This window comes from Doryrhamphus excisus, linkage group LG5 (assembly GCF_037039965.1).
Source record: "Doryrhamphus excisus strain RoL-2023G ecotype Guam linkage group LG5, RoL_Dexc_Guam_v1.1, whole genome shotgun sequence".
NCBI lineage: Eukaryota > Metazoa > Chordata > Actinopteri > Syngnathiformes > Syngnathidae > Doryrhamphus > Doryrhamphus excisus.
In genome coordinates this window covers 21,453,745-21,479,208 of record NC_136361.1, presented here as the reverse complement: position 1 = coordinate 21,479,208, position 25,464 = coordinate 21,453,745, and the positions used below count along the sequence as shown (strand labels likewise).

General features: G+C 39.3%; 1 long non-coding RNA gene across 2 annotated transcripts in view; it reads right to left on the bottom strand.

Moving 5' to 3' along the window:
• Nucleotides 1-252: 252 nt before the first annotated feature.
• LOC131105069 (uncharacterized) overlaps nt 253-25,464 on the bottom strand; it is a 49,245-nt gene continuing 24,033 nt past the window's right edge. Inside the window, exons 4-6 of one of the 2 annotated variants that reach the window (XR_013627353.1) lie at nt 24,938-25,010; nt 24,750-24,842; nt 253-481 (exon numbers count right to left, since the gene is read on the bottom strand). This is a non-coding gene — a long non-coding RNA (uncharacterized LOC131105069). Of the gene's footprint in view, nt 482-23,435; nt 24,843-24,937; nt 25,011-25,464 lie in introns of those variants that run through there. The other variant, XR_013627352.1, reaches the window with a different exon arrangement.

The window sequence follows — 25,464 nt, the reverse complement described above, 5'->3', positions numbered from 1 at the left end:
GATGGCACTAACAGATGTCCGAGGAATGCTGACGTCGTTTTTGTGTATGCTCGGATGCAGGTACTTAAAAAAAAAGTGGGAACAATGCTGATCATAAAAAGTATCACATATTGTTCATTATATTGCCCATTTGTTTTTGCCTGAATTGTGATTGTTATTATTAAGATTCTGCAAGGAGTGTTCCATTAGAGTCCTTCTATGACTAGACTGCATTGCATGTGGCATTCAGGTGTGCATGGTATCATGCTGGGTCTGGCCTACCTCTTTAAATGGTGCCAAAAGAGAGGACACATGCTACCCGTGGGGACAATTCACTGTGCCCCAATTAGCCAAACGTACCAGGTATGGGATGCATAAATATGTGTGTAAATGCTGGTTTGTCTCTGTGTGTCAACCCATTGACTGATTGACGGATGATCGGTCCACGGTCACTGCTTTGTCCTCTGAGTCAGATATTATATACTCCAGCTCATCTGTGACGCTGAAAAGGAGAAGAACAGTATAAAATTAAAGTTAATATTTCTGTATTTCTGATTTAACTGCTGTTGTGACGTTTTTGGTCACTTTGTTGATCACTTTTAAAAAGATCTGTGGCAGTCATACATAAGTTTACCTTTTGCACCCCACACATCATAGTTGCGTACATTTAAAGACCTCTGAACAAAGTGTGAAATCTCAACACTTGGCGAAAAAATATTGTTTGACACATAAAGACATAAAAGTTATATGTAAAAACTGTGTTTTTTCTAACAGCCACTGATCAAGTCCCCTGGTCTTCCTCTGTGGCCCCACTAAGAAACACGTTCAACCACAAACATCCCATGTCTCTTCTAAGGTTGTTCTGGGCACTGCCATCCTAGCATGCTTTGTGTTGATGCCAAGTGCTTGTGCCAGTTAAGTGCTTGTGCTCCTATAGCACCGAATATTTGTCCTGACCCTGTTTTATTCTTTTCTTTTCGCCTTTCTGAGGCCCCTGTGCAAAACACATAGCATACAGGACTCGAGTGGTTATAGACAAAACCCATTTTCCTCTCACTTAGACCCATAACATTCACTAGAGAGGACCTGGAGAGGTTTGAACAAAGACCTTTGGGAATGGGATTCTCTATATTGTGTGTTACCACAGTTTACAACGGCTTTCTTTTGAAATGCTTGACATTTTACTCCCCTTTTTTTGTAGATATAGTCTGGTACAGTGCGTCATCTTTGTTTGACTTCATCACATCTAAAGAGCCATTTAATGTCATTGCCAAGGAAACCAGTGAGTTTTTGGCAACAATGCACACAACAGCCAGTTTGTCAATGGAATGTGCAAAGTTTCAATATAAATCTATCAAAGCCCACTGGCCCCCATTCAGAAGATGATTTTTCATATGTATATGAGAACTTTAGTTGTATTACTTTCTCACACTTGCACAGAAAGTGACAAACTAGAATGGAGCTTCTCAGCTCTGGGGATGTTGGACAAGGGGGATATGCACTTGAACCCATAGTTTTTACAGTAGATATTTAAACATTTTGTTGTGAGAGCTCCAGAACTTCTCAGAAAGCTTATTGGCACTTTGATAAATACTTGATCCTGAGGATAAAATTCAGGGAACAAATATCAAAACACACATGTATACCAAAAGTCTGGGCTTTAAGCTCAAATTGGGGTCTATGACCTGTAATGATTTTTAACTTGAGGTTTTGTGTTGTTTGAGATCCCCTAGCTGTATTTCGATGTGAAAGCTGGAGAACACTGTGTCACAGCATGGCATTTATGCCCATGTGACATTATCACAACGCTCATATGACAGCATCATGACACCGAAAACATTTTGCACTTGTGTGCTTCCTGACGTGACCTTTCACTAAGATCCTACGTTCTTCCAATGGATGTTCCCTTCTGCTGTTTTTTCTTCTCCTTGCATTTTGAGATTCATAGTTCTGTCCTTCTTGTTCCCATCCTGTGGTAAATTCCATTAGATGGCTGTTTTGTCACCGTACCTTGTGAATGTTTGCATTGCATTGTTATTTATTGTCTGCTGACAGGGTCGTGAATTCTGAGTCAAAGTGAAACTCATATTGTTATCAAAAGCATAAAACTCCTATCACTTTAGGTGTCACTGCAGAGAAAAGAAAATGAAACAGGTACTCATAAAGGCAGCGGCAATCATAAATCAGCAGGAAGGGCCAGAGTAAGGAGATGCTTGATTAAAAAGGGAGAATTAGGTATTTTTGTAAAAGTGGCAAATAACATTGATCTATGCCCCTGTCAGTTGTAGGGCTTGACTCTGTTGTTTATTTTTCATGTGTATTTATAGTATATCAATCTGCCAGAGCAGCTGACAGAACAATATGAGTAAGGACAGCTCCTCTCCACGATAGCCTCCCATGGCTGTCTTGATGGGCAAAGACACGCGGGATCTCAGTTTGCCTTCTACCGCATTCTCTGCAATTGAGACACCACTCATAATGTGTATCATTGTTTTCCAAGAATGAGCCAACAGAATAGGACCGTTTTCTGTACACCGCCATAGGCATTACGAGGTAATCTGAGGTCAGTCAGAGGTGACACACTTCACTACACTTTATATGTGAGTGTAAGCACGATTGTACCCAATTTTCAGGAGAAAACAACCCAGTGAGTGAAACTATTTCTATATTTTTACCTAAAAAATATATATTTCTATCTGAGAAATAATCTTGTCATTAAGTCAAACATTGTTTTGTTTGAAGATTATTTCATACAGTCCACCTTGCACTGTTTTGGAATTCATTTGCATCTACGGTTAGGTCAAGACGTATTTGAACACTTTGACGCTGTGAGACAGCATGAATATGCACAGTGTGCAATGTAGGCCATCACTGTCTCTGCGCTGCCAACTGAAAATGAAAAAAAATATGATGTATTATGTAGCACGCCTGTTTTATGATGACTTAAGGAATAAGACAAAAAAATAAATTTAAACGGAAAAAGCTGTATGACATAACACAAACCTGCACAGCACTGTCTTGTCAAATGCACCGCATATGTTACGAGACAAGTTTACCGTGTAACTTTCAAAAGAAACCAAAATAGAAGAAAACCCAATAAACCAACGAGCCGTTTTTAACTTACCAATTGCACCGTGTACATGAATGAGGCACCGTTCAACTCTTCTGTGACTGCTGTCTGAAAAGTCCCCATTTTCTTTAAACACTAATAGGGATAATGACAAAATGTTTCATATTTGTATCTGGCAAAAATGCATTATCCATAACGAATACTCATTTTTAATGAGTATCCGGCTCATCATTCATCATTCGGCTCATCAAGGTACACATTATATACAGGATTATATGTTGACATGTTGCTAAACTATGAATTACACAAAAATGACAGCTGACTGTAGGTTATTAAAAATGCCGCAGAGTGCATCTATGTTTAAATGTGTGATTTCAGTTGATTGCATGGCTGATGGGATCTTTCAACTCTAGGGAGTGGGGTGACGACCTTCTACCTCATCCATCACCCAATGATGGACATGGGAAGCGGGTTCCTGACAGGTTGGTGGGTGGAGGGTACGAATCGGGGTTAAGGATAGTCCAAGTGGGAGATTGGTCACTGCAACATGATTGAGGTCAGTCATATATTTGATTGGGCTATCGGAGAACTACAGATAAGCTTAGAGATGGATTGTCTTACTTTTACGTTGTGTGCGTGTTTGTACAATAATAAATATACAGTTTCTTTACTCTGATTGAAATAAGGATGAATGTCATCAGTCATCAAAGCGCCTTCAGATGGTCAGCCATCATGCTGCTCTGCTTCTTCTTCTGAACCTTTTCCCCATGTTCCTGATGGTCCACGAGTTAGTGCGAGTTTTATTTGCATGCATTGCCAACAATGACAGCCAAACATTCAGTTTACACGACACACCATGATGCAACAACGCTTTTCAAGCCAGGGCTCACGAATATTAGTGTGAAATGGTTTCAGTGACATTTGACCTCGGTCAACACCATAAATAATTTTTTGCGCAAGACTTTGCGATCAGATGTTTTCCTCTGTCTGGCCTCAGTGCAATCATGTCTAGACACTTCTCTTCTTCCTGATGCATACTTACTTGTATATTGCACATATCATGTCAAAACATTGCTTTTAAGGAAGCTTGACATGACTCCTTCCCCTCTGCTGACAGACACTAAGTTAGCTCGATGTAGCAAAATCAGGAAGCGATCAAGGGTGCGCTGCCCTGTTCACTTTCACTCATAAATCTGAAGTTTCACTGTTTTGTTTGCGATTGAATATATTTTAGATATTCATCTTTGTTATTAAATGGTGGGTAGGTTTTCTCCCAAGGTTCCCCGGAAAATGTGGTGAGAATATGACATAATACAGTGGAACCATGCTTTAATATTCAAGACTCCTTCAAAAGTATTTGCACACATAGCTACAGTACATAGCCCCTAGTGCATATAGTGGTTGGATGTGATCAGTTACAAATAGAAGCATGGTTCCTTGGATGAAACAACACGCTGCCCTTGCTTGCCTTCTGCTGGCCAAAGTCTTGGTGAGATGGTCACTGTGTGAAATGACAGGACATGCCAACAAATTGTCTCGCTTCTCCCTCTGTTGCCGAGGACAATGAGTCACCATATGCCAAAGTGGGGAAATGAATGGAGCTCATTTGTGTTGGCACCCCGAGTCCCTGCTCCCCTCGACCCCACTGGGGCCTCCGTGGCACCGAGGGCGACACAGACAGACGAGCCCACCCTCTGCCATGTTGGCAAGTCTCGGATGTGTTTATTGAATCTGACAAAAAGAAAGGAAATAAATTATTTTGTTGGATATGATATCTATGTTTCCAAATTCTATTTTTAAGTAGTGATGTCAGATGTTTTTGTCAGCTGCATGCAAAGTAGGTTTGCATGCATGTTTGTGTTATTGTGTGTGTGTGTGTGCATGTGTGTGTGCTCAGGCCTCGGATGATAGCAGATGATTAAGGAGTGGCTGTCCTGTTGACATGAGATACTAATGAGGATGAAATGAGAAGGTCAGGACTCGTCTCCAGGAGGGAGACACCACATACCCCTCCCCGTTACCCACAACCCCCCATCCAAGCCCACCACACTCTACCCCTCCATTTAGCCCCTAGTTTCCTCCTTCCTTAGGATGCACAGCTAATCCTCCTCTTCACTCGCACAGACCGAAGCACACATACACACACACACACGCATACATAAACTGAGCCGCCTCTGATCTTGTACTTCATAATTGTGGTAATTAGAAGCTCAACAAGGCTAGCTCAGCAATATGATTAGTGTCGCTTTATGAGCACACCAGTCTGGCCTCTTCTGCCAATCATGTCCGACTAAGTGGCTCCAAAAGGCTGACATCATCTTCACGTTACACAGTTTCACAGTTTAACTGTATATGACTAAAAATGGGAGCACTTTAACTATTACATGCTGTCTGTACAAAAAATAAGAGAGGCATCAGACAGTCAAAAGTGATCATTTTAACCACAGCAAAGCATGCTGGGAAAGGCTTTGCGGGTTACACATCTCACGGATGGTGATGTTTTTTGTTGCTGTAAAATACTGTAGGTTTTGCACGGTCATTGAGTGAATGGCGAAGATCACTTTGAATTAAACGACTACGCCAACACAGTACAAAGTATTAATGCCCACAACCTAAAGTGGACTTTGAGTTTTGGGGCCCTGTACAATTGAATTTGACAGCCCTGCTCTATGCAGATGTGTCCAGCAGTCAAAATTTTAGTTGATTAAAGTGCCAGATTATTTTAGGTTACTATTAATCTATTGCATCAGATTTCCTCAAAATGAAATTGAAATACAGTAAAAGTTGCAGCACACATATAATGTAACTTTGACTTTCTTGTGCCAATGATACCCAATCAATAAAGAAAAACTTGACATTTTAACCAATGGTACTATTGTACTTGCAGGCTGGAGCCTGACGACCATGCAAACTAACATTCATACCTTTACAGTTTTTTTTTCTAAATGAAATTACATCAACAAGAAAAATCCACAGAGAAAGTCAAATTATACTATTTTATTTTGAATACCTCAGTGACCAATAGAAAATAAAGACAAACATAGGAATGGTGCCTGTCCCGCCATGCAGCAGAGCGACCTGTGTGAGCGCAGGAGAGCTCTTATTAATGGAGGTGTGAGGGGCTCTATCAGCATAGTGAACTGCTGACCCCAACAAGGGGAAGGAAGTGCTCGGCCAGCTGCACGCCATTTTTCATCTCTTTGGTAGACCTCAAAAGAAAACGGCATAGGGTGGGTGGGGGGAATGGAGCGTAGAGGTGCAGAGAGAAGTGGGGTTGGGCACAAATAATACAAAAAAAAAAAAAAAACGTTGGTCCTGTGAAGTGTGGTGAAGTGTTGGATGGCGGCTTCCTAAGCCAGGGCCCTTGTGTCATCTCACCTCGTTTATCAACGTTTGGTATGTATCACACACACATACACACACATTTTAAACTCTGACATTTTCACGGGAGGTTTATTTGAGATAATAATCCATAGGTTGTCACCCGTGACAGGGGCTGAATCTTTTGAGTTTATCCTGTCAAAATTTGTATATTGTATGTTTTATCAAAGAAAAATAATGGCAGATTTAGCATTATAAACTATATCAACATACTGTAGATCTATTTGATCACGATATACAATAATACATCACTTATTGCGGTTACCATGTGAATTTCCATAAAGTAACAAATGTGTTCCAGATGTGTGCAGGACATGAAGTGACGGTAGAGTTGAGTTTTAGCATAGAGTGGATTATGGTCGCAACATTGCCCATGTTATTATTATGATGATTATTATGTTTTTATTATTGTGCCTATTGTGAAATACCTGCAATCAAGTCTGATGCTTACATGCCTCACCAAACCGCACAGGAACATTACTGACAGTGTAAAATATTACATAGCATCACGTTTTTGAATGTATCTTCTGAATGCCTTGAGTTTGTTTTTTGCGAAGGCCAACTGTATGTCAATAACTCTGAGTTAGACATGTTATATGATCAAAAAAGCACTACTATTTCAATTACATCCCTTGAAAAATGATCAACCTAAACACTAAGCTTCTTACCATAGTGCTGGACCAAGCACAGTGCTTCTCAAATAGTGAGGCGGTGAACTGTAAGGGGGGGTGTGAGAGGCAGGTACGACTTTCAATATTAGTGCAGACCTGCCAACGTGTATGAATTTGTTGAACTCGGCATGCAATTTCACTCTTAAAAATGCTTGTATGGTTCACTGCTGGTGCATTCAATGGTTTCAGTTTCAAGTTCAGTCTCTACAGTGCTAATAAGCAAATGGATATTATCTGTTTCTCAATAGTATCAATCGAGGGGGGTTACAAAAACATTTCTGTCCCAGTGGGGCCATGACAGAAAATAATTGTCATCGTGAGTCCTACCTACCATGTGAAAAAAGCATCAGATAAGTAAAAAATACATAATAAATACCTAGGAGTGATCCCATTTTATTTCTGTGTAGCTACTCTATCTGATTTCCAGCAAGAGAGTGGGACAGCGAGGCAGAGGAAAAATGAGCCTGCCAGTGGTTAATTGAGCATACTAATGTGTCAGGTGGTGGCCTTGCAGATGAGCAATGGCACTTTTTCGCGATGCATCTTCCTTTGTTTCCTCTTTAAGGCTAATGAGGTCGGCCTTCCAGTTACCACCTGGGCTAGAGTCTCTGCCACTAGAGACACTTGAACATTCCCATTCACAAAGTCCAACAGCGAGTCATCATCCTGCAGCCTTTTTATCCATAGTGCATGTATGTAATGTCTAACATCAAGACATCCATGAATATTTTCTGCATAAGAGAATACATGTATACGTAAGCTGAATTATTCGCTGGATGCTTGTCAAAGTCACTCTGGGCCAATGTTTACAGCATATTCATTACCATAGCCACAGACCTGTTTATTTTTACTGTCCTAAAACAGCAAGCATCCATTATCCAAAGATTTTTTCGTCTCAGTCGTCTTTTCTTTATGCCTTCAGGTCACACACTAATGAGCTTAACACTGAGGAAACATGGAAGCGATTAGATGGGTTTGGTTGTTTGAAAAACAGAGTGATGAAATTTTACCATGCATGCTATTATAGAAAAAAAAAACTGAAACGGGACTATGAGAAGAACTCAGGACACTTTAGTCTTTAGTCTCAGGACTAGTTATTGTGGACCTTTTGATCAACTCCTTTGTCTCTTTTCTGTGACATCACAGGAAAATAAGTTTCATGCTCAAGGTGCTCTATGACCATATGCTTGCTCATTGGGGGATGTAGCAGGCAAGCGCTGACCTTCACCCAGGTAGAGCAATGAATACTCCAGGCTCTGCTCACTTGGTTTCATGCCAGGTGAACAGTAGTTGAGCATCCCAGCCAGGCAGCCGGAGACCAGCACACATTTTGATGGCGCCAATAAACAGGGGACAGACTACATTACATGAGTGTTAGGAATTAACAACTTCTGGGACTTGAAAGAGGTTAAATCCTGTGTGTATTTTAGTAAGAAAAGTACCATTCAAAGTATTTGGCTGGACTTAATTTTACAGAGTCACAAAACAATGCAGGTGCATTTTGAAATGTTTATTATGCCCCAAATTATTATATCAACAATATTTTTTGTCAAGATTAGTTGAGTTTGGCCCACGACCTTAAGTAGGCTTTAAATTTTGGCCCCTGGTTTAGTGTTAGATTGTTTTGATAGAAGTTATATACAGTAATCTTGTTTTGATCTGACAAATCAGAAGTAACTTTGATCAAATGTAGAATTCCTAGAGTGCTTGGACATTTAACAAAGCAGCAGCTGTTGAACTCCGAAAAAAAAAACAGTCACACGTCCCGAGCGAGTGATGCTGAGAATGTCGACTGCAAGTAGGATTTCAAGGATTATAGTGTGCATAAAGAACTTATTGTGTGGTTGCAATCCTGCCTGGCGCACTGCCACGTCCATATTACCTGTATTATCATTCACAGTGGAGATGCCATAGTTCATGGCTGCCCTCTTACCCTGAGGTAAGATCTCAGATCTCAGAACATGAGGTCTTGTGACACTGCGAATGTGTTTTAATAGCTCCAAATAAATTGAAAATTATAATCAAGGGTGGTATTACAGGTAATTTCCAGATGCAGGTAACACACTTTTATCCTACACAATAACATTGGGCCATCTTAGACATTGCACGTTTTTGTGTGGAAATTGCTTGAATGAACTTTAGTACTCACTGACGTCCGGTGGTCTCCTTGTAACGACCTGCTTTTGCTGGATTGACACTCTTGAGTTCGGAGTGCCTGTGAATGCATGCCGGACAATAAGGTGTTCCCAGGATGCAGATACACACAATGGGTTGGAACTGAGCACTGCCATTGAGGTGTAAAGGTAGCAATAAAGTTAAGAGAAAGTTTCAGAGTCAGTGCATTTGTGGGGACGCTACACTTGTCTCTGTCCACCATTGTTACAGAGAAGTGTTACTTGTCGTGATGCCAATGTGTTGATTTTGCTGTGAATTTTAACATAGTTAAATAGTTACTGCTGTTAAGATATTATTTTTGGCATGATGTACTACATTAACTGCAATTGTTTGGTTTAGTTTGAAAGGGCCAGGAACAAGTTACTAACGGAAGAGGGAGTCTGACCTTGTTTGAAGAAAAAGGAAAAAAAAATAAAAAATTATATATATATATATATATATAAAAAATTTTAAATATATATTTTAAAAATGTATATATATATTTTTTTTTTGTTGGTGTTTTTTGTTCTTTTAATGACATATGCATACAATGCATTTTTTTATAAAAAGCATTCCAAATTTAAATGCGGCTGTTCCCAATGTAGTTTGCCACAGTTGTTTCATGATATTCATTTAATATTCTGCAGACTTTAATTACCTTATCGGGACTCAAATCGGAATAGGAGAAGTCTTCCCTGATAGTTTCAAACGTGTTCATTGTTGTGGCAACCGGTGATGCCCTTATGACGGAAAAGGGCTCAAGGAAAATGCCATTATTCTCCAGATAATGTAAACATATGTTGGCATTTATCTTGGCGGACCATGTCCAAACACTAATGACAAACTTTAGCTATTAGAGGACTGAACAGATGCCAAAAGCATGCCCACACAAAACTTTAAGTCGTAATGGTTCCCACTCTCCAATTTAGTATTAAAGAAAAAAAACAAAAATAGGCCTTCAAAGAAAGCACTGCGTAATGCAAGACATATTTAGCCTGATTAGGTTTTCCTCTCGCTTCCTCTTATAAACTGCTTTCATTTTTGTGGGAAGATTAAATATTTCTACCAGAGAGCAGCCGTTAGGCTATAAAATAACTGCTGTTACTGACACACAGACAGGCCCCCCCTCTTGTACACACACTCCACGGTCCCTGATTTTGGATGGATAGATGGTTGGGAAAAGGAGGGGGCTGAAATACATAATCTCCTGAAAAGAATGGGGCCCTCTGGGATTTTCTCAAAAGTGGCCCCACTCTGCACTGTGACGGAGGGAGCGTATGCAGTGCTGGTTTGTGTGGGAGGGGTCTGCTTCACACTGTAACCTGAGCCTGAAAGGGGCCAATCTGTCAAATAATTAGCTGTTGCCTGGCACAAAGGTTTTATTTGCAGGAATTTCATCGGGGCAGGATTGAATAATATGGCTGTGTATTGTGCGGGGTCATGGGAACGTCATCTCTTACTGGTGGCCCATAAAAGATGGTTAAATGATAATGAGAAAAGGATCCAGTGACTGTTGTATTGGTTTCCATCTTCCTCCCCCACCTTCCCTCTCGCTGTCCTTTTCTCCCTGCTCAGCTAATTGCACAACATCATATTGATGGAGAAGTGGCTTATTTATTCACCCTGCAAGGGAAAATAAATAGTTATGGTCTTAACTGCATGGAATGAAAAAATAATGCGTGATCACAATGTTCTTGAATTCCTTTCTTCAATTGTCCTGTTTGTTTCACTGTTTATATATATAATATAAACATATATATATATATATATATATATATATATATATATATCATTTATTTATTTATTTAAATTAAAGGAAAATAAATAATTAAAATTAAAGGGAAAATAAATAGTTACGGTTCCTGCATGGAATGGAAAAATAATGCATGATCACAATTTTCTTGAATTCCTTTCTTTAATTGTCCTGTTCTTTTTACTTTTCACTGTATATACATATATAGATATATTTTTTGTTAATTAAAGGAAAAAATGAAATTAAAATTAAAGGGAAAATTAAATTAAAGGGAAAATGAATAGTTATGGTTCCTGCATGGAATGAAAAAATAATGCATGATCACAACATTCTTGCATTATTTTCTTTAATTGTCCTGTTTTTTTCACTGTTTATATATATATATATAATTTATTTATTTATTTATTTAAATTAAAGGGAAAAAAAAATAAAATGAAAGGGAAAATTAAATATATATATATATATATATATATATTAAAATTCAAATTTTCATTTATATATTTATTTACGTATACAAATGAATGAATCGACTTAACAAATAAGGACAAATATTTTTACCAAACCTTGACTGTTTCTACCAAGATAGTCATATGCTTTCCTATCTTGAAGCCACTTGCTCAGTTGTATTTTTTTGTATGTTGCCCTCTAACCCCTGAGAGCAGCCAACCAGGAAGTGAGTAGTGTTAAAAGGGATTGATTAGTCTGCGGTCTATAGATGATTGTTTATATCATTCCATACTGCAGGTTGACCCTCAGTGACCTCTCTGTGGACCAATCTGCTGAAAACCATGACCTGCATTCATTTGCAGGAGCACTAATTAGCTTTGACAGGGTCTCAGTTTGCGTCTGGGTTGTAAAACGAAGCCTTGCATTGCCCTGATTGAGGGAAGATGTAGCCCGACGCCTACGCCATTTGGCTAACATTTCCTCCCGCCGAATGTCAAACACATTAAACTTAATGTACCAGCAAATCTTACTCAATTATTTGTATGTCGGCGAGGTGTGTTTGAGTATATGTTTATGTGCGCGTCTGGTGGCGCTAAATGGTGGTCATATGTCAGTGCATGTTCAGCCGCCGGAGAACACTCATGCATGCTGGTGTTTACATGTGAGAGTGTACCATTTTACCACGACTTCCACGTGGGATGAGGCCATCCATCCATCCATCCATCCAGCAACACACAACGCACAGGGATCACAAAAGTTGTTTTTAAGTAGAATGGTTGGATTATTGCTTCCTGTGATCTCACTAATTATAATGGAAGCAATCTTACAATTTTCCAATTATTATTCTGATTGTGTTCCTCTTTAATAAAGAAAGGCACTGATGCAAAACAAAACGCCACAACTCTATTTCCTGACTATGCCTTGGAGCCATTCAGTGATGAGGGGCGTACACACTCTCCAAATATCCCAGTTCCCCACCCTTGAAGACACCCATAATATTACATACAGTACATTCATTTACAGCTTATAATAAACAGATTTCAAAAAGTGGTTTTGCTTTGAAATCAATTAACAGAAATAAAAATATTTGAAAAGAATTGCAGTATTATGTGTTTTGTTCGCAATTCCATCAAATGGTTGGTGAGCATCAAATAAACCAGGTCCTCTTCAGGCACACATGCACACACACCACTTGTACCTTCAGTCGCTCATACGTCTCTCATGGCTCAAATTCCCCGGATCACACTACATCTGACAGTATTTCATCTGGGATCTGAGGATAAGTGAGAGGATTTCAGTTCAAGCTCAGAGCTTAGCATGAAAATGCCGCCCAGAGTGAAAAGCTGCTGGTTTACACAATATGGGATCCCCGCCACCCCCGCCCAGCCCCACACTGTCCTGACCATTTTTTTCCTTCCAAATGGTGCTCCCTCATTGCTTCTTTCTCTCCTTTCCTCTTTTCGCCGTTTTGTTGATTTAGCTGTGAGTGGCTGCCTGACACAACATTGGCCAACTCCTCAAGGAGCTAAATACAGCTAACCCCATTGCAGAGTTATTCTACCACTGGAATCCGAGGGGAACACAAAAAGGATGTATTTTAATTAAGCAAAACCCGGGGGCTTCAGTGTTACTATAACCACATAGCTGGTAGGACTTTGAGATGGTGGTGGTGGATGTCGAGAAATTGTATTTGACATTCAGCACCTTGCAGAAAGTATACTCAATGATTGATGCTTTGGTGACTTTATTTAATATCATTTAATGTTGCATGTAATAAAATCATTTAACATATCAACAAAATGTATTCATTAAATGCATTAGTCTGCCATATATACTGTAAATGTATAGCTATATTTTACTAGCTATGTAGCTATGTAACATTGCACACCGCAACATTACATATCTGTGCATTGGCAAAATCCTGAATGCTATGTCAGCACTCTTTTTCCGTGACTAAGTCACGCCACACTGATCAAATAAAGCAATAAATAAAGCCGCATTCATTCTATTTCCCAAATTGAATACATTGTTACATTGTTGAAATGCCTTTTTTTTTATTTGGGAGACACTGAACAGTGCTTGTGGACTCAACAATTTCAAGCCTGTGACTTCGGAATTGACTCAACCTGTCTCGTCTTGACTTCAGACTTGATTTGGATGTGCACACATTTACTTACTGCCTCACTCAAGACTTGACACTTACTTCAGACTCCCTAGTACCTTGAGTGGACTGTATATTTGTGTTGGAGTCGCTGTACGTGCAGTATATTCTAGTAAAATTATCACCATACCATTGAGTAGTTGATAAACACTTAATTTTTCATATCATAATACGCCACATCATATATGATTATATAACAGTATGAATGGATTTTTTCATGTAGATGTGGAATTGGTATTGCAGTAAACATGTCTAATAGATTCAAATAATAGTGAACTGTTTGTGTTCCCCCCCTTAAATCCTCCAGCACTCTATGATCACTGAAATACACACACACACACACACACCCCCACACACACACTTTCTGAAGCTCGGGTTAACCCTGGAAATTAAATAAATAAAAGCATTACATGAGGAGAATCCCGAATGCCAGTTGCTGGTTGGAAAGATGGATTGCCTGAATTCTCCACCAATCACCAAACAACACATCGGCTACAGCATTGATTGATGAAGTATTTAAGTCGTCAATCTCCCATCACCTTCTTCTCTCCCGTTCACCCAAATGGCAGCAGAAAAGCTATGCTGTGTCTGCAGATTGGAGAAACTCTGACCCAATGAGAGCTTCAAAGATGTCCGGCTTCTCTGATTTGAGGAACCAAATCCGAAGGGCGGCCATTTAGTTGAGTAAAGAGGACGACTTAGTTGAAACAGGCTTACTGTAGAGTCGATGTAGTTTAACCTGTTGACTACACGTGAGACCCACACCTTGTTGGATTGAAAGATAGTTGTTGAATCATTCATTCGTTTTTACCGCTTATCCTCACGAGGGTCGCGAGAGGCGGGGTACACCCTGGACTGGTCGCCAGCCAATCACAGGGCACATACAGACAATCATTCATACCTATGGACAATTTGGAGTCGGCAATTAACCTAGCATGTTTTTGGAATGTGGGAGGAAACCGGAGTACCTGGAGAAAACCCACGCATGCACGGGGAGAACATGCAAACTCCACACAGAGATGGCCGAGGGTGGAATTGAACTTGGGTCTCCAAGCTGTGAGGCCTGCACGCTAACCACTCGACCGCTGTGCAACATTTGTGTTTGGAAACATGGGAACTATTTTGTAAAAATAAACTACAAAAATGTCAGGAAATACGGGAAAATGAGGAGAATGTCAGTTTTTTTAACGGGCATTCGCTAAAGCAGCATACTGTAAATACAAATTGGTCTGAGCATCATTTGGATTGGTGCTTGGAATGTTCCGTTTGTGGTTATAAAACTAAGACAACACAGAACTTGCAGTCGTCATATTGTGAATATTGCATTTTCTACAGTCAACTACCACACACTGTGAGGTCAGCACGCTAACCACTCGACCGCCGTGCAACCGTGTTTTTTCGCTATCCACATATTCAAGCATGCTCACTCAACCCACATAGCAGGCCTCGGTGTGTATAACTCAGCCCAATAGTATTGATTACAAATCATGATTAACAATAATGATATTGATAAAAATGGAACATTAGCCCTCACCTCTGACCTTATTTGCAGACCTTTTGTACTCTATGATGTATTCAATATCATAATCATGCTTGAGTACACTTTTCTCGACCACTTGGGAGGAAATCAATGAGCATGTGCAAATAAGCAGAGAGAAAACATCACACCTGCAGATATTGTGTTGACAGTTCATTGGAGAGCAAACACATCACTGGGCTCTTCTGGAGTTATGGAGATACCATTGATCCAGCAGTTTTTTTCCCCGCACCGGTACAGCAGAAAGCCCCTTCCCCCCCGCCCACCTCATCCATTGTTTCCCTCCACTAATATGCTACGCCCCTGAAGGTTCTCCAAAGACCTCATTTCTAATCAATGCATGTGGTTGGTGGGATCATCCTGTCTCTGCAAATTAATGACTTCACTTTTTTTTCGTGGTTTCGTTCCATCGATTTGTTTTATTAGCCCATTGATCTCCATGCACCCCCTATCACCCTTCAGGCCCCGACCCTCTGCTCCTTATTTGTTTACTATAGTACAGGATAACATGTCTGAAAGTGAAATGATCTACCTTCTTTCATAACCGGACTTCAATCATATTCACAGTCTGAATCTCGTAATAAGGTAAAGGTATGTTGTGATCTTGTTTCTCTTCATTTTTATTATAAAACTGTCACGGTTTGACAAACATTCATCTGACCAGAAGTCGGTGGTCTTATTAACAGCCATATCTAACTCTCTCTCCTTTAATTCCCTTTGAGATGCAAACAAAAGGACAGGAAGTGCTTTACTCTGACAGGTCAGACTTGACTTCACAAGAGGAATTACTGCTTTTCATTTTCTGTCACTGGAGCATTTTAGTGAGGTACCCCACTAGCGTAACGATGAACTTTCACATTTGTTTATGACTTCAAAGATTCACAGCGGTTGCATTTGAAAAAAACGCAAATGCCGACGTTTTTATGAGCGTTTGAAAGGATTTTAGCTGAAAGTCAAGCTCACAACACACATGATAAAAGAAATACTACATTGCTGGAACCTTATAGAAAAAAAACATATACAAGTGCAATAAAAACACATTCATATAACTAAAAGAAACACAATTCAAATGTATGTCTGTTTGGCTTAGTATCATTCATGTACAACTACATATGGACAGGATAAATGTTTGCATTTCCAGATAAGCATGATGTGCCCCCCCCCCCCCCCCCCCCCCAGTTTTTTCTTTCTTTTCTGACACATAATAGAGTTGTGTGAGAAAACGACTCCACCCAAACTCCTTCCACTTTATAACCAGTTATTATATTCTGTATTTAGATGTTCATACAAAAACACAATTAAAACAAGTCTGTAAAACAAATTGTCTTGAAAATGTCGCATTTTCTTTTATAGAAATGTTTATATGAACTGTAAATAGTACAAAGTCAACATCTTATTTTCATTCGTATTTTGGGGGATTGTTTAAGTGTTTTGGCTTGTGTTGTTGCAGGAGGTTACGTATAAATGCTATAAAACATGATTACGGTTCCAGAAAAAATATCTCTAATTATAGGCATGGAATATTATGCTCGATTTAATAAAATCCCATTTTGAAACGCTGACAGTTTACATTTGTGCCAAATTACACCACATTTCCAAAGATGAAAACCTGCATTCTTATACGAGATTAAGACCATCTTAGGCGAGATCTCACCCAGCAGTGCCAAAATGATAAAATGGACCAAAGATGAGGGAACACACAGACTAAAGCAAGTAAATAAACTTCTGATAATAAGTATGGGCCAATGATTGTGGTCAAGGGTTGAATAGAAACATCAGATGTGTCTTATCCATTTTAAGTGGGTATCATTATAAACAAAACATTGAAAATGTGAAGAACATGAGTCAAACTTAGTGTGAGAAAGGTGGGAATACACATATACAGACTTCAAAATGCAAAAAGAAATGATTTGATGACGTTTTTTGGTCTTAACACCCTTCTCTCACAGATGCTATCTGACGGATTTTAGACTCAGGATCCGTAACAACCTTCATTCGGGCCAAGGATCATCTTGTGTCTTGACGGACAGCCATTGGATCCTCCGGCTCAAGGCCGGTGACAATTTTTTGGGTCTACTAGTTGACTCTTTTGTTCCATAACCCTCAGGATCCTCAGCAGCAATGGCCTTGCTTATGCAGCTCATTAACTCCATCGTGCTCAAAGAGAGAATGATTTTTTGTCTTCGCCATCAAGAGCTCATGACAGTGCGAATACCGGAGTATCTTTGACTACCAGAATGCTCTGGAAAAGAAATTTGTACCACCGCTATGATGCGGCTGTGGTCGAATCGTCACGGCACAAAAGCTTATGACAGCAACACGACATCCTGACACCTTTGTCCTGTTTTTTGCATGAATCCTTTTGAGCCTTCTGGCACCATTTCCCAGCCCTTTCTTCTGTGTCCCTGTGCTCCAGCTATTACTGTACCTGTTGTAACCACTGCCACAAAAAAGTGCACAATGAGACATTCAAGAATGAATGGAATGGATTTGATGTTCAACCATGCTGCCACTTGAAATTTTTGTTATTAATGTTGGGCCGATATGCATTTATTACATGCATTTTCCCATATCGAACATGAAACAAATGGAATGACAAAATAGAAGACAAAGTTAGAAATATTGTTATAGTAAATCCAACATTTATGAAAGAAAAAATACACAAACACATTTTTTTAAATCAGAAACAAGCCTTTTGATTGGTTTTACTCATTTTGCGTTTTCTCAGTTGTGAGAAACATGACAGTGGTGGTTTCTCATGTCAAAGGAACACGATGTGAGGCCCCCTTCTATTTTTGTGGTAAAAGGTGACATAACCCATAATTCCACTGCAACCACAATGTTCTTTAATCTAATGTTCCTCTGTGATACTGGGAGGCGGTTCACATGACACAGAGGAGACCAATGAGGCACTTTTTGTAAAAAAAAAAAACGAAAAAAAAACAAAAAACATTTTTAGGGCTGTGAGTAGTAATTCAAAAAATGCAAGAAACTTAGATTTTGACATTATATATTAAATATATTATTTCATGTGACGACTACAGGACTAAATAACTAATAAATATTTTTATTAGGAAATGTAATAATAATATTAAAATATTTGGATTACAACACAGACATAATACGTGTCCATTTAAATTTTACTTTGCTATTACTTGGCCTATTTTGCTGTGTCATGTAGGATCACCAACACCTGTATTGAACCAACCAAGGATGCATTTTACTCTCTTGTTGTCATTATACTAATTATATCATGTCCTAAAAACACTACTTGTGCGTCATGTGTAGTTTTATGTTGTAAAAACTGCCACAAATTACATTTTATAAGAGCTCGGTATACATCTTTCCCATGTAATAAATTGCTCCACAGCAAGCAGGAAGTTGAAAATGGAGGTTTGTGTCAAAATCGATCTCACTCACGGTTGATCGTATCGAAATCAGCAGCATAAAACCCTGATCGGAGCAACCCTAGTTGAAAGTGATTGCATGGAAGGGATATCATCAGCAAAATAAGAAGGCTGCTTTTATCTGTCAGGGGAAAAAAAACAGCAACAACAAAAAACATGAAGTCCAAATTAGCATAAATAGAAACACAAAAGGAGAAAAAGCAGAGACAACGAAGACACAAAATAGTGCTGTCAACATGACCCCCTGAGAGAAATTTCTATTTAATATATTTAATTATCCTTGTCAGATGGAAAAGAAGTGAGACAAAGCTGTCTTTGTTCTCCCTCTTCATCCCCCGCATGTCTGCCAATTAATTTCAGCATGCATATATGACTAATTGTCCCTCCACAACCACATAAATAATCATTTTGGCCCATTTGGAAATGGGGGTGGGATGCTCATGTGACAATTTATGATATTTGAACACAATGGAATGTGCATAATTCAGGTGATCATGTTAGAAGAGCGCAACCCGTCTGTAGGCATTACCCTCTGCCCCAGTCTTGCAGTGAGCATAATACCGCTGTACTTTCCCTCTTTTGTAGACCAGAGGATTTGGAAATGTTCTTTGTTTGGAGTGTTGATATTAGCATCATAATTAGAAAGAGAGAGATTTCTCAATGATGACATGTTATGCATATTCATGGCTCTGTGTGTAGAGAGATTACAAAACTTTTAAGCATCCGTAAATTGTACACAATTACTGAAAGTTCTCTATTCGTATCTTACTGAAATTACTCCATTTATTGTAATATATCGAGCATGCATTACTCTAAGAGCTAAACATTGTTGCTTTTCAACACAATGTGTTTTTAATGAAGGGCTCTTGTAGTACTTGAATCAAAATGTTTGTGGCAAATAAACACTTTGGCTACTTTTCATCTAAACTTGAGTGCTTTTACCCTCCTGACAAACATCTTTAACATGAGAGTATTGCACTGGGGTTTATACATTTGAACATACCACAATAATGGTACAATTAGTTGGTGCACTATTCACTTCAAGAGACCTTGTGTTCTCCTTTGTCTCAAAACATATCAAGAGTGGAAGAAGTGGAAAAATATGCACTTTTACTGAAAAGATGTTTCATCGCAAATTGACACGGAGATAACAAGCCCTTGAGTTAGATCATTCGAAAGTAATGTTGTTTGTTTATCTGCCCAAATCATTAAGAATATTGGCAAAAGCTAAACAGAATGAACCAAGTATTATCTAGACAAAAACCCACTTGGGCCTTGTCTGTCGTTACCTATTCTTATGTACACACAGTGCCGTTTTCCTTATGGTCAACATACCAAAACATTTCCATAGATTCTCACATGAAAGGTTTTGAACAACTAAGAAGAGCGTCAGTCAACAAAATTGTCCCTTTTGGGAGACATCAAGAATGCAATTGGGAAAACAAAACCTTGTGTGTTTAAAGCTGTTTCTTTAATGTTAGTATGCAGCACTGTGACATGTAGTTTTCCTCCACTGTGGGTCACACTGTGTCACGTTGATGTCACCCTATTTACGTCGCTGAAACAGCCATTGCCATTTGCCTACACTATCCTGCTGTGGGAATTTTGATCTACTCTCCTCGGCACAGCTGCAATTGCTATTAATGCATTTCCAATGCAGGAAATCTGGAACAACCAGGAAACTGTATCGGTGACATAAACCACTGTTGGAAAACCGATGGTATTTCTTATAGTGTAAATGTACATGTAAATATGATGATTTTTTTTTAGTTTAATTTGTTACAAGGATAGACCCAAGATGGTATATCTATCTTAGGACAAATATAAGGATAAATATGTTACAATCAAACTTTGATTTGTATGTTTCAGTTTTTTCTCATGTATTGGAAGACATTAGCAATGAAAACGAGTTACCACTGTATTAATATTAATACAAATTAATAGTGGATGTAAAAATGTACTGAAGAAATGCTAGATAAGAAATGTTTCTTGACAGTACTAAATATATAACTGAGCTCCCATAAAATGTAGGGATTTATTTAATGATCAAAAGTCAAAATTATCAAGGTAATCAAAGACAAATTAATTTGTATATAATTAATTTTATTATTATAGAATTTTATATGTAATTTATATATATGTATATGTCTACACAATTTATTAATTTAATCTACAAAATAATATATTTTTTTTTATTTTATTTTTTTTGGCAGGTGCATTTTTTTGTTGCTTCTTGGGCACAATGAAAATGTGATTTGTCTCCACCCACTGTGGTCTGCTTGAACCAATAATTATTTATATACTAAACAAGCTCTCCATGGGGAGGATCTTAAATGAGAAAGTGACATTTCAACTGCTGTATTCAGTGGTGTGGACTGCATAAGAGGCACAAAATATGTTCGCCCAACCACTGAAATCCAGGAGTTCTCAAAACTTTCCATCCATTGACATTAGCATTTTTCCTCAACAGTCAAGTCAAGAAAATGCAGTAACAAAAGGAGAAAAAATCCATTTGCATTTGGTGTATAAATAGTTCCAGGACAAGGGCTGTTAAGTTTGAAATTAACATGTAAACAGTTGGAAAGTCTGCCCTGCTACCCCCTATCCCCTACCCCTTAGCCCGCCTCTGCTGGTTCCCTTTTAGCGCCTTGATAAATATACATAAAGGCTCACACAAAGACCACCTTGTTCTTTTAAATGGGCTACTTTTTAATGGAGACATATATTTCCAGGATTATATCAGCATTCACTTGCAAATTTTTTGTTTTAATACTTCAGTGGAGGCAGTCTATGAATAAGAGTATCATCTGAATGCAGGGAACACCTGGTGCTGAAGGCTGGGCTGTGAGAGGGCTTCAAGCTGACCTGGTGTCAGTGCCAAGACTTCACTTATTCCCAGCTATTCACATTCTCTCTGAGAATCAGTCTGATGCTGCAGACTGTGGTGCACAAGTAACTATGCCATTTGCAAATGCCAAAATGAGAAGTGAGGTCAGCAGAATTAAGGTCAGAACAAAAATAATTGATTACAAAAGGAACTGCGTCATTAGAATACGTTTTGCAAACCCAGAACATATGATGATAAATCAAATTAACTCTCGGGATACACTGCTTCAAAAATTAGATACTTTTTCCTACATTGGGTGCAATAATGCAAGATCAGAGTTTAGTACTGTCACAAGGAAAACAATGAAGTAGCGGAGAGCCTTTCTGTACATTACTTACTTGGCCGTATTAGCAACCGGTGGGGGTGGGGGGTGGGGGTACTATGTAACAGAAGAGCAGAAGAGAGGAAGGGGCACAGGGTCTATTCGTATGCACCCCACATCCACTCGACACACAATCAGGCCTGTATTGCGTTTTGCAAATTTATACCCAGGATGTTGGTTTAGAGTGTTTCCCTGAAAAAAAAGAGAAAGACTTTTTTCAAGTAAGTGTCTGCTTTCATGAACAAGAGTGATTGAGGCACACAAACAAACCTTTGTTTCTGAGCTCACAGATGCAAAGCCTGAGCCTGGACTTTTTATGTCACACTTTAACTCAGACTTACACTTTTTGAAATGTTAGGAATATATATGTGTGTGTTTGTGTATTTGGGTGTCAAAAATTAACAGCTGTAATTAATTTGTTTCATTAATTACATTACATTTTTAGTGTATTTAATGCATGAGCATCAGAGCAAGCCTGCCTCTCCGTTATGACAGTAGACCGCGTCCCATACCGTCACACAACGATCCTTTATAACTTAATGCTGACCTGAACACATCAACAGCAGTACAATTCCAACACCACATACTGTATCCATGTACAACTCACATGTCTCTAGTATGTTCATCCTAGAATAACACCCCCTCATTCTCATTACAAGAACATGAGATGCATTCAGGGACACGAACATGACATAAATAATGCGGCTTTATAAAGCATACTATATGCGTGAATAAACAGGAAGAAAAACATGAAGTGGAAAACATCAAGTATTAATTTGGATGTACAATTTGCTGGAAAGTATGCTGGAAAATACACTAAAAACAAATACTTTAACCTTAAATTATATGTCTTTGAACCTGAGCCCTCATTGCTCATTATAACATGATATAAATTATGATTAAAAAGTTCCGCCACGTTTACATCATTTAATCGCGCTAGCACATTTACCTACTGATGGCGTAGCATCAGGAGAAACTGGGGGTTCAGTATCTTCAGTTTATGCTCATTTATTGACTTGACTTTAAGGCCTTTGAGGCTCATTTGCCATTAAGGGCTATATAAATAAACTTGACTTGACGACTCCTATAGAGCCATTACACACGATAGTCCGCACATTCTAGATTTTCCAGAATGTGTACCTATTCCAGCTGTGATTTCCAAAACTGTGTTTTAATTTACTCCACCCATGGTCCATCTCCGGGCACGCTCACTCTGCTTTGATTGGTCACACTCCCAAGCGCTCTCGAGGACTTCGGGAGTACTGCCGAACCTCACTTTGTAATTTTGTTAGCATAAGAGTTGATAATAAGGTACTCTCTCCTCTTCAACATGACCAGGAAAGGCATCAGATTTCATCAATAGTTTTACCAGCTTCACCCATCTTCACAAAAAACTCTCTGAAAGCACGCATTCAGGGCTATCACTTTCAGGGCTCACTTTCAAATGTGCAAACCTCATTATCTGAGACTTTAGCATTGTTTAACACAAGGATACAACATCCAACAATATTTATAGATCAGAAAAGTGGAAAATGCATAATAGCTCCCCTTTAAACATGAGCCTGCGATGCATACTCCTCACTGTTGCCCCCTGCAGAGTGGAGAAAGAACTAGATGAAACTAGGCTAAATGGTTTACATTGTTATGATAATGTTTGGAAGTCAAATGAAAAGCCAAGGCAGGACAAATGTGGCCCGCGGGCCACCTATTGTGATCCCCTGCCTCAGATCAACACATATGCCAGCGTTCTTGTTGATTATTCTAATTGTAATTATTTTGTTAAAAAACCCAAGGTTCTCCACTGGACTTCATTTTAATTTGGTTTGCATTTATCATGACGTGTTACATTTAAATTGTGACAGAAACAATTTGACAGGCTATAGATAACTTGTTTATGTCAGACCCACTTTATACTTACCGCAGTGATTTGACATGAACCGGACAGGAAAAATGCACATGCGGCACTGTTTGCATAAATCTGCCATTTCATTCAAGGCGGAGCAGAAAAAGCGAGAAAAAGAGGTGGGGGAATTATAGGACTCAGATGTGTGTGATTGGCAGTTCCCTTGGCTCCCAGGGTTACAGAGTTCAGAGAAAAGCCGATTATTCTTCTCCCTCAGGTCAAGCCTTCATAAATAAACAAGGGGACCGCCTGAGGCACGGTGTTTTAGTATGATTAGCATATCATACAAGCTATTGACAAGACACTTATCATATTACAGCACAGCGGTCCGCAGAGAACACAGAGGTTACATGTACAGGGCAGCTGAGCATACATTTCTGTTCATTTGAAAGGTCCTGAGGGAGAGAATACCGGTAAATCATATCAGCACGTGGCGATGCCAGTGCAGGCGTTTGATTCCAAGCCCACGACGGATGTTAACCGGGACCTTTCATAAACTGCAGAGGATGTGAAATGGCTTTTTGTCTTGTTTATTACAAAACCAATATCCCTTGGATTCGGTTCTTGACATTATCTAGAAATACATAACGATCGTTTCTTCTTAATTCACCTGTTAAAGGTTTTACTTATCAGTGCCAGCTCTTTGACATTGAATCAGATATAAGTGAATTCATCTGAATGCAGGTTGAATTTTAAAATTGACCTCATTGCTGAAAGTGTGGCTTCCACCAAGGTTGGTCCACTGAACAGTGAAATGGAATAAAATTAAGAGGAAAGGACTCAGGTTCAACGCAGACACTACACAGTGGATGATGAAATGCGTCAAAAGTCAAAATTCTTCTCCATGCTGTGTCTTATGACTGCTTCATGGAGCGGAAGTCGTCCCGATTCTCAGACACGCTACTAAGATTTCAATTTAGGCAAACTTTTTCCCCATGGCAACAGAAGCTAAAGTCACTACACCCCACAATTATCATCGAGCCACTCTGACCAGGAAGAAAAAGCAAATGACATCCACACCTAAGCCCTCCTTAAGCCAGGGGAGCCAAGGCACAGAAGAGCTTCACTGATCCCCACCTTTCAGTCAAGCATGGCCTCTTTGGTAACCCACACATTGGAGATGGCTGGTAGACTGGTTTAAGCTGTTTATTACACCCCTGAGAGGCGGACCTGCAGGGATGACCACATGAGTGAAAATACAGTAGCGCAGATGAGTTTGGAGTTCAAGAACTGGATTTTTGGGTGGATATTTTCTCAGTTCTTACCAGGGTCTCAGTGTGGTACGCCAAGGCTGGAATTGGAGGCCATGTGACATCTATAATCAGGGAGGCGGAGACCCTACAGAAAAGAGAAGTGTGTCATTGATCAACTATGGTTCTTTTGCACCAAATAGCATACACCGTTCCCATTACCAAGAACCCCATTGCAACACCTTCTAGATTGTGAACATGTACAGATTTGTGTGAAAGTGCAAGCCTCTCATTTCCTCATTTGATGCCACTCACTAAGCCCCCCTTTTCACCCGCCACCGTATTTCCCCCTCCTGTCCATGCAAATTAGAACTTCACACGTAGCGACAATCTGCCGGGTGCGCTGTGATTTTACACGACCAATTAAGGCCCACTTGGCAGTTGTGTGAACAGTTTCATTAGAGGAGATAATATTGCAAAGTGAAATGATAAGCAATCATTATGATTAATGCAGAGACATTACAATGCCCGTTAATGAGGTGTAAATGATCTCATTATTTTTGAGAGAGTACAGATTAGATTAAAGCGGAGTGGACAGCGCT